The sequence below is a fragment of the Salmo salar genome, chromosome ssa24, assembly GCF_905237065.1.
Source record: "Salmo salar chromosome ssa24, Ssal_v3.1, whole genome shotgun sequence".
Classification (NCBI taxonomy): Eukaryota; Metazoa; Chordata; class Actinopteri; order Salmoniformes; family Salmonidae; genus Salmo; species Salmo salar.
Window position 1 is genome coordinate 19,674,456 of NC_059465.1, and position 15,016 is coordinate 19,689,471.

A 15,016-nucleotide genomic window follows, 5' to 3' on the forward strand; every position below is an offset into this window, starting at 1 on the left:
AAATATCAAAACAAACCCTGAACCAATTATATTAATTTGGGGACAGGTTGAAAAGCATTAAAGATTTATGGCAATTTAGCTAGCTAGCTTGCACTTGCTAGCTAATTTGTCCTGGGATATAAACATTGAGTTGTTATTTTACCTGTAATGCACAAGGTCCTCTACTCCACCAATTAATCCACACATAAAATGATCAACCGAATCGTTTCTAGTCATCTCTCCTCCTTCCAGGCTTTTTCTTCTCTTGACTTTATATTGCGATTGGCAACTTTCATAAATTAGGTTCATTACCGCCACTGAAATATTTCGTCTTTCAGTCACCCACGTGGGTATAACCAATGAGGAGATGGCACATGGGTACCTGCTTCTATAAACCAATGAGGAGATGGGAGAGGCAGGACTTGCAGCGTGATTCTATTTTAGCCCTTGGCAACGCAGACGCTCGTTGGCTTGCGTGAGCAGTGTGGGTGCAATAATTGTATAATATAGATTTCTAAATTTATTTTGCAACACTCGCGCACACGATGCGAGCGGTGTAGTCAGCCTGGAACTTTCATGTCTTAAAGTAACGATGGACTGTCATTTCTCTTTGCTGTTCTTGCCATAATATGGACTTGGTCTTTTACCAAATAGGGCTATCATCTGTATACCACCCCTACCTTGTCACAACACAACTGATTGGCTCAAATGCATTAAGGAAAGACATTTCACAAATTAACTTCCAACAAGGCACACCTGTTAATTGAAATGCATTCCAGGTGACTACCTCATGAAGCTGGTTGAGAGAATACCAAGAGTGTGCAAAGCTGTCATCAAGGCAAAGATTGGCTACTTTGAAGAATCTGAAATATAAAATATATTTTGATTTGTTTAACACTTTTTGTTTACTATATGATTCCATATGTGCTATTTCATAGTTTTGATGTCTTCACTATTATTCTACAATGTAGAATGAGTAGGTGTGTCCAAACCTTTGACTGGTACTGTACATTTGAACTTCTACCGGTTGGCTGCGTGGTTGGTCCTTTTGTGGTTAGGAATTTGAGACAATATATATACACAGGAAAGTATAATTAAACCACATTTTCAAGAGTTGGTTTCAGCCATTGGAGTCAGCTAAATAAATTGGCTTAAGTGTGAAATGACACTAAGCCAAAGTGTATTTTCTTATTTTTTTCTTGGATCTTGATGATATGAATGCAGTTGTGATTACTCTCTGCACCTTTAGGATATTCAATAAATCCCACACCAATTGCAAATCATCTAGCCTCCTGTGATTTGGCCTTCTTATCACATCCCTTGGTCCTGAGACACAGTACCCTTTGACACAAAGCATGCTGCTTCCCATCTATTCACAGAGCTAGATACCTGCTTTACCATCCTCACCCAGGCCTCACCCATGTACTAGTCTACAACAATCCTTCATTGTTTAATCAGGCTTTGAATTTAATCATAAACCTCTGACAGTTACACCAGCCCATCCTGTAGGCATGTAGGCCCATTGTCTGTAGTTGTGGTCCCTATCATTGATCAGTTACATTTTCTAATGCAATTTTTGGTCTGCAGATGGCGCACTAAGACACACTTGCAAGGCCCTACGGCCCTACCGCCATACTGTAATATCTCAATTATCACCCACCCTCCCTGTATCCCGACACGCCCATGCCATTATTTTGATAACAGCACGTGTCACTGTGAGCTCATTCCTCAGAGCGGGTGACCACAGGTGATTTCATATTGGTTCTTTATCCAATAGTCCCCAGCAATAGAAGTGCATTTCAGGTGGCCAGAGCATTTGATCTGTTAACATAGTAGCACGAATCGCTCTTAGAGGCATATGAGATTCCTGTGGGCCTTTTGGGAGCAGAAAGAAAGAAACATTAACTTTATTCTGCTGTATTTTTGGAAGCGACTCGCGCGCAAGGGGTGGAGTGTTTCTGGTCCTGCGCTCTTTTCGGGTATTTTGGTGCTGTCGCCTATGAGTTTTTCACTTGAGATATTCTTCAGGAGAGCACCGTTGTTGGATCTGCAGGTGTACGGACACAATTCGACTATTACTGATTGTTGATCAACTGCATTGATTTAGGTAAGGTTTAGGTAATTCCTATAGGCTACTTTCTGTGACTCTCCCATTTACCTGTCAGTTCACGCTAATAATAGGCATCATTCATTTCATTCAATTATGTGGTAATTCACATTATTTACTCAAACAATTTAAAAAATGTATTTGAATTTCTGCAATTTTTAAAGGCCTATACCTATGAACATTGGATACAAGGGTCCTTGGTGATGCTGTCAAATTGTCTGTACACCCTGGTTGATGTAATTATTCGCTTGATTGCTACTTTTAGTTGCCCCTAGCCATCTGAACAGGAACAATTTTGTTTTGTGTATCTTGGATTTATACCCAAACTCATAACAGCCTTTCCTCTGTCTTAGACCCTCATCAGTTTGTTTGACAGTTGGTTTGCCAGGAGGAACACCAACATCATTTTGATTTCATTATGGCATGGAAACACATTAGGTTTGGTAATGTGGGTGAAACTGTGGATGCAGTGATGCTTGGTACAGTATGATCATGATGGATGCTTGGTACAGTATGTGTTCACTGTAGCATAATGTACTTCCATGTTGACTGATGATTATGAAGGGAAATTAACTTTAACTTAAGATCCCACGCTTCACACAGTCAGCATCCTTTACTTCTACAGGCATCTCTGTGAACTAAAGGCTTGGCTGCTCAAAACATTCACATGAAACATAGTCAATATGATTTGTGGATTGCCAGGCCAGGTGTAATTCCAGACCAACAGGTCTGTGTTTATGTGACGTTAACATAATTGTTAAAACTGGCTAGCTGTAATTTGTGACTGTTCACTCCTCCCCTTAAAGTGGGGTTTTCACTGGTGAAGCCTCCTGAAAGATACAGGCCATTGTGGGATTATTACACTAATTAGGTGCCTTTTGAGTAGTGTAACTTGGTGAAAAAAATATACTTTTTATTGAACCTAATTTTAAACAGCAATTGGTCAACTTAATAAAAAAACAAGTTAAGTTAAAAAAAGTACTATAGTAAGTGTCTATTAAAGATGCAATATGCAGAAATCACTCCGCCGTTTCCTGGTTGCTGAAATTCGAATAGTTCACAGAATTTCAGTTTATGTGACAAAAAAAACTGTCATTGTGTAGAAAATCATTGTTCCATTTAAACCGCTGTGAAATATATTTTCCATAACCAAAAATATATTTATGTTTTCTGCTATTTGAACCTGGTGTACAAAACTGAAAGTACAACACGCAAAAACGTAACTTAAGAACAGGAAGCATAGAAATAGCACACATAGAACAGAGTTACTTTTCTTACACTTGCTTGCTGAGCAAAAAGTTACATATTGCAGCTTTAAGTGACAAATAAAGTAACAGGGTTGATCGTAACAGGGTTGAAGACTTCGTGTTTAATAATCCATAAATCCCGTTGTGACCCGGGGAATGGAAGCTTGTTATGTGCAACAGGGAGGGGCAATTGAACGCAAGCTTCACAAAATATTATAATTTGTAAAAACATTTCTAGCCTGTCTATCTTTTGTCCCACCTGGACAAAAGGAACACCTATGTGAGAATGCTATTCATTGACTACAACTCAGCGTTCAACACCATAGTGCCCTCAAAGCTCATCACTAAGCTATGGATACTGGGACAAAACCACTCCCTCTGCAACTAGATCCGGGACTTACTGACGGCCGCCCCCAGGTGGTGAGGGTAGGTAGCAACACACGCTGATAGCAACACACGCTGATCCTCAACACTGGAGCCCCTCAGGGGTGCATGCTCAGTCCCCTCCCGTACTCCCTGTTCACCCACGACTGCATGGCCAGGCACGACTCCAACACCATTTAGTTTGCAGATGACACAACAGTGGTAGGCCTGATCACCGACAATGACAAGACAGCCTATAGGGAGGAGGTCAGAGACCTGGCTGCCAAAATAACAACTTATCCCTCAACGTAATCAAGACGAAGGAGATGATTGTGGACTACAGGAAAGGAGGACCGAGCACGCCCCCATTCTCATCGACGGGGCTGTAGTGGAGAAGGTTGAGAGCTTTAAGTTCCTTGGTGTCCACATCACCAACAAACTAGAATGGTCCAAACACACCAAGACAGTTGTGAAGAGGGCACGACAAAACCTATTCCCCCTCAGGAGACTGAAAAGATTTGGCATGGGTCCTCAGATCCTCATCTGAGGACCCAAGGTTCTACAGCTGCAACATTGAGAGCATCCTGACTGGTTGCATCACTGCCTGGTACGGAAACTGCTTGGCCTCCGACCACAAGGCACTACAGAGTAGTGCGTACGGCCCAGTACATCACTGGGGTTAAGCTGCCTGCCATCCAGGACCTCTACACCAGGCGGTGTCAGAGGAAGGCCCTAAAAATTGTCAAAGACCCCAGCCACCCTGTTCTCTCTACTACCGCATGGCAAGCGGTACCGGAGCGCCAAGTCTAATTGGTTTATGATGTCATGGAAACACTAACCTTTCTCTATAATTTTTACTACAAAACATAGAAACGCACCACTTTCACAGTTGGGGTGGTGCTGGAGATGAATATGAAGTTGCAATGTTTAGAAATGTCAGTTTAAAATGTGGGACAGGGTGCCCTTTTCAGTCGTTCAACTAGGAACAACACAGCTATGAGGGAGTTTGCATGCTAAGTGCCCTCTACTGAAGAATATTAGAATCATGCCTGACAAGGCCAGTGAACAGCGTGCATCACTGAAAGCCCTGCCTTCCACAGGTGATACACCCGAGACACGGATACATTCATTCAATTCTTCCACTCTTCACCTCGAGCTGGGCAGAACAATTCACACATTTCTTCGAAAACAAACATTGGAATGCAAAATGTGCCAGGCTTCACTCCAACTTAAATGTCCCACTTAAGGAGGGCATGTTCATCCTTCTGGACGTTGTGTGGTAAAGTTTGGTTACTATTTTTGTGAAGTTCCCTACAAATGTGTTAGTTATTCGTTTGCCTGTTTAGCCACTCTAACTGATTGTAAGTAAGATGACTAGCACGAACGAAGGCTGTTAATCCGGGGTTCGAGTTCACAACCTTGCCCACAGTAATGCGGTTTCACCATATCTTTGAATAATATTCATTTTTATTTATAATATTTTTTTTCTCACATTTATTTAAATAGGTAAGCTAGTTGAGAACAAGTTCTCATTTACAACTGCGACCTGGCCAAGATAAAGCAAAACAGTCCGACACAAACAGCAACACAGAGTTAAACATTGAATAAACAAGCGTACAGTCAATAACACAATAGAAAAAAATGTCTATATACAGTGTGTGCAAATGGCATGTGGAGGTAAGGCAATAAATAGGCCATAGTAGCGAAGTAATTACAATTTAGCAAATTAACACTGGAGTGATAGGTGAACGTGCAAGTAGAAAAACTGGTGTGCAAAAGAGCAGAAAAGTAAATAAAACAATATGGGGATGAGGTAGGTAGATTGGGTGGGCTATTTACAGATGGGCTATGTATAGCTGCAGCGATCGGTTAGCTGCTCAGATAGCTGATGTTTAAAGTTAGTGAGGGAAATATAAGTCTCCAGCTTCAGCGATTTTTGCAATTCTTTCCAGTCATTGGCAGCAGAGAACTGGAAGGAAAGGTGGCCAAAGGAGGTGTTGGCTTTGGGGATGACCAGTGAGATATACCTGCTGGAGCGCATGCTACGGGTGGGTGTTATCGTGACCAGTGAGCTGAGATAAGGTGGAGCTTTACCTAGCATAGACTTATAGATGACCTGGAGCCAGTGGGTCTGGCGACGAATATGTAGCGAGGGCCAGCCGACTAGAGCATACAGGTCGCAGTGGTGGGTGGTATAAGGGGCTTTGGTGACAAAACGGATGGCACTGTGATAGACTGCATCCAGTTTGCTGAGTAGAGTATTGAAAGCTATTTTGTAAATGACATCGCCGAAGTCGAGGATCAGTAGGATAGTCAGTCCTTCCCTGTGGCTCAGTTGGTAGAGCATGGTGTTTGCGATGCCAGGGTTGTGGGTTTGATTCCCACGGGGGGCCAGTACGGAGATAAAATGTTTTTTTTATTTTATGTTTGAAATGAAATGGATGCATTCACTACTGTAAATTGCTCTGGATAAGAGCGTCTGCTAAATGACTAAAATGTAAATGTAATGTCAGTTTTACGAGGGTATGGTTGGTGGTGTGAGTGAAGGAGGCTTTCTTGCGAAATAGGAAGCCGATTCTAGATTTAATTTTGGATTGGAGATGTTTAATATGAGTCTGGAAGGAGAGTTTACAGTCTAGCCAGACACCTAGATATTTGTAGTTGCCCACATATTCTAAGTCAGAACCGTCCAGAGTAGTGATGCTAGTTGGGTGGGCGGGTGCGGGCAGCAAACGGTTAAAAAGCATGCATTTGGTATTACTAGCGTCTAAGAGCAGTTGGAGGCCACGGAAGGAGTGTTGTATGGCATTGAAGCTCGTTTGGAGGTTAGTTAACACAGTGTCCAAAGAAGGGCCAGGTGTATAGAGAATGGTGTTGTCTGCGTAGAGGTGGATCAGGGAATCACCCACAGCAAGAGCGACATCGTTGATATATACAGAGAAAAGAGTCGGCCCGAGAATTGAACCCTGTGGTACCCCCAATAGAGACTACCAGAGGTCCGGACAACAGGCCCGCCGATTTGACACACTGAACTCTGTCTAAGAAGTAGTTGGTGAACCAGGCGAGGCAGTCATTTGAGAAACCAAGGCTGTTGAGTCTGCCGATAAGAATACGGTGATTGACTGAGTCGAAAGCCTTGGTCAGGTCGATGAAGACGGCTGCACAGTAGTGTCTTTTATCGATGGCGGTTATGATATCATTTAGTACCTTGAGCATGGCTGAGGTGCACCCGTGACCAGCTTGAAAACCGGATTGCACAGTGGAGAAGGTACGGTGGGATTCGAAATTGTCAGTGATCCTGTTTATTAACTTGGCTTTCGAAGACTTTAGAAAGGCAGGGCAGGATGGATATAGGTCTGTAACAGTTTGGGTCTAGAGTGTCACCCCCTTTGAAGAGGGGGATGACCGCGGCAGCTTTCCAATCTTTAGGGATCTCAAACAATACGAAAGAGAGGTTGAACAGACTGGTAATAGGGGTTGCAACAATGGCGGCGGATAATTTTAGAAAGAGAGGGTCCAGATTGTCTAGCCCAGCTGATTTGTACGGGTCCAGGTTTTGCAGCTCTTTCAGAACATCTGCTATCTGGATTTGGGTGAAGGAGAAGCTGGGGAGGCTTGGGCAAGTAGCTGCGGGGGGTTGTGGTAGCCAGGAGGAAAGCATGGCCAGCCGTAGAGAAATGCTTATTGAAATTCTCGATTATCGTAGATTTATCGGTGGTGACAGTGTTACCTAGCCTCAGTGCAGTGGGCAGCTGGGAGGAGGTGCTCTTATTCTCCATGGACTTTACAGTGTCCCAAAACTTTTTGGAGTTAGAGCTACAGGATGCAAATTTCTTTTTGACAAAGCTAGCCTTTGCCTTCCTGACTGACTGCATGTATTGGTTCCTGACTTCCCTGAAAAGTTCCATATCGCGGGGACTATTCGATGCTAGTGCAGTCTGCCACAGGATGTTTTTGTGCTGGTCGAGGACAGTCAGTTCTGGAGTGAACCAAGGGCTATATCTGTTCTTAGTTCTACATTTTTTGAAAGGGGCATGCTTATTTAAGATGGTGAGGAAATTACTTTTAAAGAACAACCATGCATCCTTGACTGACGGGATGAGGTCAATATCCTTCCAGGATACCCAGGCCAGGTCGATTAGAAAGGCCTGCTCGCAGACGTGTTTTATGGACCGTTTGACAGTGATGAGGGGTGGTCGTTTGACCGCGCATGCAGGCAATGAGGCAGTGATCGCTGAGATCCTGATTGAAAACAGCAGAGGTGTATTTGGAGGGCAAGTTTGTCAGGATAATATTTATGAGGGTGCCCATGTTTATAGATTTAGGGTTGTACCTGTACCTTCATGAGTGTTGTCTTGTATGTTTTTGGCTGGGTGCATGCTCAGGCAGCCCTGGATCGAAACAGCTTGTGCGACCACTATCGCCTGCTGTGTACAAGCTCTCTCAAGAGGCGAGTGGGACTGAGTTTGACTTTCCTCTCCTGGGTGCCTGTACCTCGGTGGAGTCTGAGTTGCAGGATACGGGGTTGGATTTGGCCTCGTGGTTCGATCCCATTGAGCTATCCTCCCAGCATGGCGATATAGAGCCGTCTGATATCGTGTCTCCTTCGGTGTATTGGGCCCAGTGGGTGGCGGGCCGGTCCCTGTACACAGTCACAATGCTGCAGGTTTACCACACTGAGCTGTTAGCTGACCTGGCCACGATTCTGGCTGCTGTGGAACCCCACGCAGAGCTCCTAGATGAGATTCGTGCTATGGCATATTTCGTCTCTTGCATGTCCCGTTGCATCATCTCAGAGCTCGGGAGAAGCATGGGGGCTGACTTTGGTTCACTTTGTTGCAGGTGCCGGAGAGAGGCAGGCTGTTGTACATGGATTAGCCAATTTCTCCTACGGGGTTGTTTGGCTCGGCCCTGGAGTCTGTGCAGTCAGAGGCCCAGTATGGTTGGTACAGCCAGTATTTCCTGGTTCCCAAAAGGGGCGGGACTTTGCGTCCCATTTTAGACCTTGTGCCCTAAACAAGCAGATCAGGGTCTAGAAATTCAGAATGCTCATGTACAGCTGGTAGTTACAATCAATGCGCCCGGGTGATTGGTTCCCCTCCATCAACCTGATGTACGTGTACTTTCATGGCCATATATCCCTCGCACAGAAAGTTGTGGGGGCGGTTTTGGCACCTATGAAGTGTCTGGGGCTCAGGATAATGGACAACCTGGCTGAGTCGAGGGAGCAGGTGGTGTTACACACATCCATGCTGGTTTCCCATGTTAAGTCTCTGTTTGACTCCATCTCAGTGGAGTGCGTTCTTGCTTTGCCCAATGCAACGAGTATCCCTGGGTGCCCCAACATAGGTGCAGCTCTGCTATCCAGGGTGGGGCCTGCTCTCGGGAGTGGAGGTTGCACCCCTAAGTGGTCTCCTAGATATGGAAAATGTTTGGCAAGGCCGACGTAGATCTTTACACATCGCGAGAAATGCACAATGTCGGCTGTTTTTCTTGATAAGGGACCTGAGTGCTGCGTTGGAAACGGATGCTCTCGTGCACCAGTGGCCTCAGACCCTTCTTTACGCCTTTCCCCCTGTGGAGCTGATTCAGTCCACGCTGGGGAGGGTACTTCGAAAGGGCTTGTCCTTGATCCTTGTGGCTCTCTGTCTCTCATCTTATAGTTGGGGACCTGTGGCAACTCCCGTTGCACAGGGACCTGTTGGCCCAGGAGCACGGGCAGGTCTGGCACCCACAGCCGGAGATTTGGAATCTGTGGGCTTGCCCCTGAAAGGTCCAATCTGATTGCAATGGAAGTGGCGGGCATTTGAGTTTTGGTGCCAAAGTAAAGTAATTGTTCCTTTTCAGAGCTCTCTGGTGGACATTTTAATGTTCCTACAGGGGTTTTTCGAGCAGGGTCATTCATTTTCCACCCTGAAGGTGTATATGGCAGCTATTTCAGTGGGAATTGATGGTGCCATTTCAGGGGCTCATCCCCTGGAGGTGTGTTTTTTAAAAGTTGTGTGCCATCTCAGGCCAGTTTCTAAACCTTTTGTGCCCACTTGGGATCTGGCTTTGGTTTTGAATGTGCTGTGTGAGGCCCCCTTTGAACTAATGGAGTCTGTGGATCTGAAGATCCTCTCCTACAAGACCGCTCTGCTTATGACTTTGGCTTCGGCTAAACGCATTAGAGATCTCCACGTGTTATCTGTTCACTCCTCCTGTATAAAGTTCACCCTTGGCGATTCTAAGGTGACATTGCGTCCTAATACGGTCTTCGCCCCTAAGGTCATGACTATGTCCTAAAGGTCTCTAGCTTTTGAGCTTTCCCCTTTTTGTCTCCTCCTCCTTCTGAGGAGCAGCGGAGGTTACGTTCACTGTGTCCGGTACAAGCATTACGCATTTACATTGAGCAGACCAAGGGTGTCTGTTTGTGTGATCAACTTTTTGACTGTTTTGCTAATTCTGCTTGTGGTAGAGCGCTTTTTTAAGCAGCGTCTCTCCCACTGGCATATGGCAGAAAAAGGCAGGAATGACCTAACGGTGTACACGCCCACTTCAGCAGGGTTCTGGCAGCGCCTTGGGCGTTGTTTAAAGGGTTGCCTGTAGGATATATTTGTGCTGCTGCGATTTGGGCATCACCACACACTTTTGTGATGTTTTATCAGCTTGGATTTCACTGGCCCCAGTGTAGCCCACAGTGTGCTTACGGCTGGGGCAGGACAGGGTCGTTAGGCAGTGCGTAGATTGCGCAATACCCGGGTACCGCAGGTTTTCCTGTCAGGTTCGAACTCTGTGTGGTGTGTCATTTCATTCGGTGTCCGCTGGGGTCGGCATGGGGCGTGATTTCATATCCCCATTGCTGTGTAGTGCTGAATTTACCGACTGAAGGGGAACGTACAGTTATGATTATAACTACTGCTCGCTGAATGAGCAAAACAAGTTACAACACCTGTTCAGCCCTGCGCCGCCAGCTCGGTGAAGCTGGTACTGAATTGAAGGAATTTATCCGTGCCTCGGGTTTATCACCTGTGGAAGGCGGGGCTTCCGGTGAGGCAGGGTATTCATTGGCCTTGTCTGGCGTGATTCGAATGTTCTTCAGTAGAGGGTGATAGTGCGCAAACTCCCCCATAGCTGTGTTGTACCTTGTTTCCCTCCTTCAGAGAACAATAGTTATAGTCATAAGTCATTTTTAGGGGTACACGTTAAAAAAAAACTATAAAAGAGAAGAGTACAAAGATAACTCCAACCCATTCCCACCCTCAGTCCCCATCCACTCACCCGCATCCTCCCTCCTCACCCGAAGAAAGAATGCCTTCCACCCCTTCACATCCCAACCAGCAACCGAGGTTGCCCATCAGTCCCCAGTCCCCATTACCCTTTAAACCTTAAAATGTATCACAAAATTATAATCTTGAGAAATGACTTTGTCAAACCAACAAAATAACTAGGGTTTTACATGTAATCCCTGTGGCTCAGTTGGTAGAGTGTTTGCAACGCCAGCGTGGTGTGTGCAAAGCCAGGGTTGTGGGTTCGATTCCCACGAGGGGCCAGTACAAAAAAAAATGCATGAAATGAAAAGGATGCATTCACTACTGTAAGTCGCTCTGGATAAGAGCATCTGCTAAATGACTTAAATGTACAATGATGGTGAAAACTTGGATAAATGAGGATGCACAGAGGCACATGTCAAAATGCAGAATTTTGGCACTTTAGCAAGTCTTTATTCATATTAAAAATCACATGTATTGAATTTATATAAAGGGTGATCTATATTAAAGGGCACTTCATGTAATATAACAGGCTTTTAAAATGCAATGTTTGTGCACAATTTCTACTTAAAATATCAAAGGGACACAAAAGGCACTGATTTCCAAAATTAAATCTAGAATGGGCTTCCTATTTCGCAACAAAGTGTCACGCCCTGACCTTAGAGATCCTTTTTATTCTCTATTTTGGTTAGGTCAGGGTGTGACTAGGGTGGGTAGTCTAGTTTTTCCATTTCTATGTTGGCCGGGTATGGTTCCCAATCAGAGGCAGCTGTCTATCGTTGTCTCTGATTGGGGATCATATTTAGGCAGCCTTTTCCCCACTGTGGTTGTGGGATCTTGTTTTTGGTACTGCGCTGTGTAGCCCTACTGAACGTTATGTTTCGTTTGTATTTGTTTTGGTGTTCATTTAATAAAGAAAGATGTTCGCCTACCACGCTGCACCTTGGTCCGATCCTTCCATCGACGAGCGAAACACAAAGCCTACTTATCTCATGCTGCTAAACATACCCTCATAAAACTGACTAACCTACCGATCCTTGACTTCAGCGATGTCATTTACAAAATAGCCTCCAACACTCTACTCAGCAAACTGGATGTAGCCTATCACCGTGCCATCTGTTTTGCCACCAAAGCCCCATATACTACCTACCACTGCGACCTGTATGCTCTCGTTGGCTGGCCCTCACTACATATTCGTCGCCAAACCAACTGGCTCCAGGTCATCTATAAGTCTATGCTATGTAAAGCCCCGCCTTATCTCAGCTCACTGGTCACCATAGCAACACCCACCCGTAGCACGCACTCCAGCAGGTATATTTCACTGGTCACCCCCAAAGCCAACACTTCCTTTGGCCACCTTTCCTTCCAGTTCTCTGCTGCCAATGAGACTGGAACAAATTGCAAAAATCACTGAAGCTGGAGTCTTACCTCCCTCTCTAACTTTAAGCATCAGCTGTCAGAGCAGCTTACCGAACACTGTACCTGTAATACAGCCAATCTGTAAATAGCACACCAACTACCTCATCTCCATATTGTTACTTATCATCTTGCTCTTTTGCACCCCAGTATCTCTATCTATCACTCCAGTGTTAATGCTAAATTGTAATTATTTTGCCTCCATGGCCTATTTATTGCCTTATCTCCCTACTCTTCTACATTTGCACACACTGTACATAGATTTTTCTATTGTGCTATTGAATGTGCGTTTGTTTGTAACTCTGTGTTGTTGGTTTTGTCGCACTGCTTTGCTTTATCTTGTCCAGGTCGCAGTTGTAAATGAGAACTTGTTCTCAACTGGCCTACCTGGTTAAATAAAGGTGAAATCAAATAAATAAAACAAATTTGTGGAACGACCCTGTGGCTCAAGTTCAAGCCAGCATCTCAGGAATGTTTCACCTCTAATGTGCCCAAACCAAGCCATTCAGACAACTTGGATTGAAACTGTGGCAGACTATTATTTGGTATTTTGAATGGGTGGCAAAAAGCTGGATGTGTTTCCCAGGACTCACGTGTTGCTTACAGCCCAAGCACCATTCAAATCCCGGCCCCCATACCCGCCACCTCATACCCCCCACCCCCTAACTGCCGTTTGTGCTGCACTGTACCAGTACCTCTCCATTGTTTTTGTTCTCTGCAACCTTCCATGTGCCTGCTGTACACAACCCCCCCCCCACTCTCGTTTTCAATTGTGTCTGTTTCCTGATGACTCTGCTGTTCTGGGTGTGCAGGGCCGTGGCACCACAAACAATCCACAGACTGAAACAGACCACTGTAATTTTGGACAAGTAGTAGCGTTTTAGAGAATGCAGAACAATGGCCAACGAATTTAGCTGCTCGCGACTTTGTGGAAACATTTTATTTGTTTGGCCCTTCCTTTTGTTTTTTCAATATGCTAACCATGCCTCTATATTATTTGTATGGTTTGAATAAGGACGTTTTCTCCTGAGCCCTTACTCAGTTTGTTATATGCTCTATTGCATAGGGCTTTTTCTCTGAATCACAAGGAGAAACATTAACTGGTATGCTGTTCTGCAGGAAGTTACACTCAGATACAATCTGGTGGAGTTTGTATGATGAAAGCTTCACTGTTGCTTGTTTTCTTGTTTCTGATAGCTTTGTGGTTTTCTCAGTGTCTGTCTTCGCTGAGACGGATGCGTGTCACTGGATGACTGCCTCATGTTGAGTCCTTTTCACATCTAGTTTCAGTTCAATATACATTCATAGACTGTCTGTCTGTCTCCTTTAATAGCACAGTTCCTGTTCTCTGTAAGAGGTCTCCCAGTAAGAAAAATAACATTGAAAATACGTCTTTTAGAGGTATTTTCCAGATGTTGACATCACGTCCATTTCAAGCGCTGAATGAAAGGTTGGAAGATGTTTTTGACGTCAAAGAGACGTCTTGTGTCCGGACTGCACCCTCCCAAAAAATTGAAGACGCTTCTTAGTAAATGCTTAGTGGGCAGTCATGATATTTCACGGTCATGGCTGCCATCCCATTTCTGACACCAATGTAGCGGATGACAAATCCGGGTCGTGGCGTGAAAGGCAAACACCCTACTGGACCAATTATAGATGTCTATATTTGGGTCAAATCAAGGCCGGACCGGACCAAATCTGAACCAATCAAAAGGCGGCTTTTTTTGGGGCCAAATTAAAGCTAGCACGGACTGGACCAAATCTGGACCAATGGACGTCTATGTTTCCCAAGTTTGAACAGCACAGTATATGATTGGTTCAGATTTTGTCCGGACCTGATCAAATCTGAACCAATCATAGATGTCTGTGTTGAATCCAAATCAAAGCCAGACCCGACTAAATCTGAACCAATTATAGATGTCTATGTTTTGGGTTTGTGGACGTTGACATGAAGGCCAGCCCAGCCCAGGTCAAATCTAAACCAATTATAGATGGACCAAAAATCAATGTCCGTGGATAATGCCTGATGGTAATTGCTTAGTAGGCTGCTCTGCTCAGTGTTTGTGTGACCATTGGGACCATTGCCTGAGATGGCTTTAGAGTTTGAATGGGCTGCGGAGACACATCATTGCAAAACAATTTTGAAAGCGTGCATGTGATGAACATGATAAAGCAGTGGTAAGCTTTCCTGTGTCTCCCTCAGTGGATCAGAAGGCTTAATGGCCCGTGTAGGGGATGTGGTAAGGTGGCCTGATTGCTGTGCGAAGTGGGAGTCTGTCTGAATCTGCGTAGTGCGAACACCAGTAACATGATCCTCAGATGATGCTGTTGAGAGATAAGTGGAGCCAGTTCTTTCTGAAGCCACACCACTGACATAACCATGGCTAATGTACCTAGTAGTAACAACCATAACAATAGCTGCTATTGTTTTGACACTTTTGCCACAGTTTTGATGACAAGATATATAGAACATATTTGATCTAATAATTAAGTCCCTTTCATAACAGGTTCAGTTAATGATTACATTGAAATCAATGAAATTCCAGAGCTAATTTATTAGAGAGCTATATTAGTGTATACATTTAACCTGTCACTTTTTCCTTTTAAGTGTGAGGAGTGTGCAGCTCATTCTTAGGCGATAATAGTAGTCTCAC

General features: G+C 44.6%; 1 protein-coding gene across 2 annotated transcripts in view; it reads left to right on the forward strand.

The window, feature by feature from the left end:
• The first annotated feature begins 1,698 nt into the window (after positions 1 to 1,698).
• pdli2 (PDZ and LIM domain protein 2) overlaps positions 1,699 to 15,016 on the forward strand; it is a 61,982-nt gene continuing 48,664 nt past the window's right edge. The window contains exon 1 of one of the 2 annotated variants that reach the window (XM_014171377.2): positions 1,699 to 2,086. The gene's annotated coding sequence lies outside the window, so the exon portion shown is untranslated. 2 annotated transcript variants of the gene reach the window in all.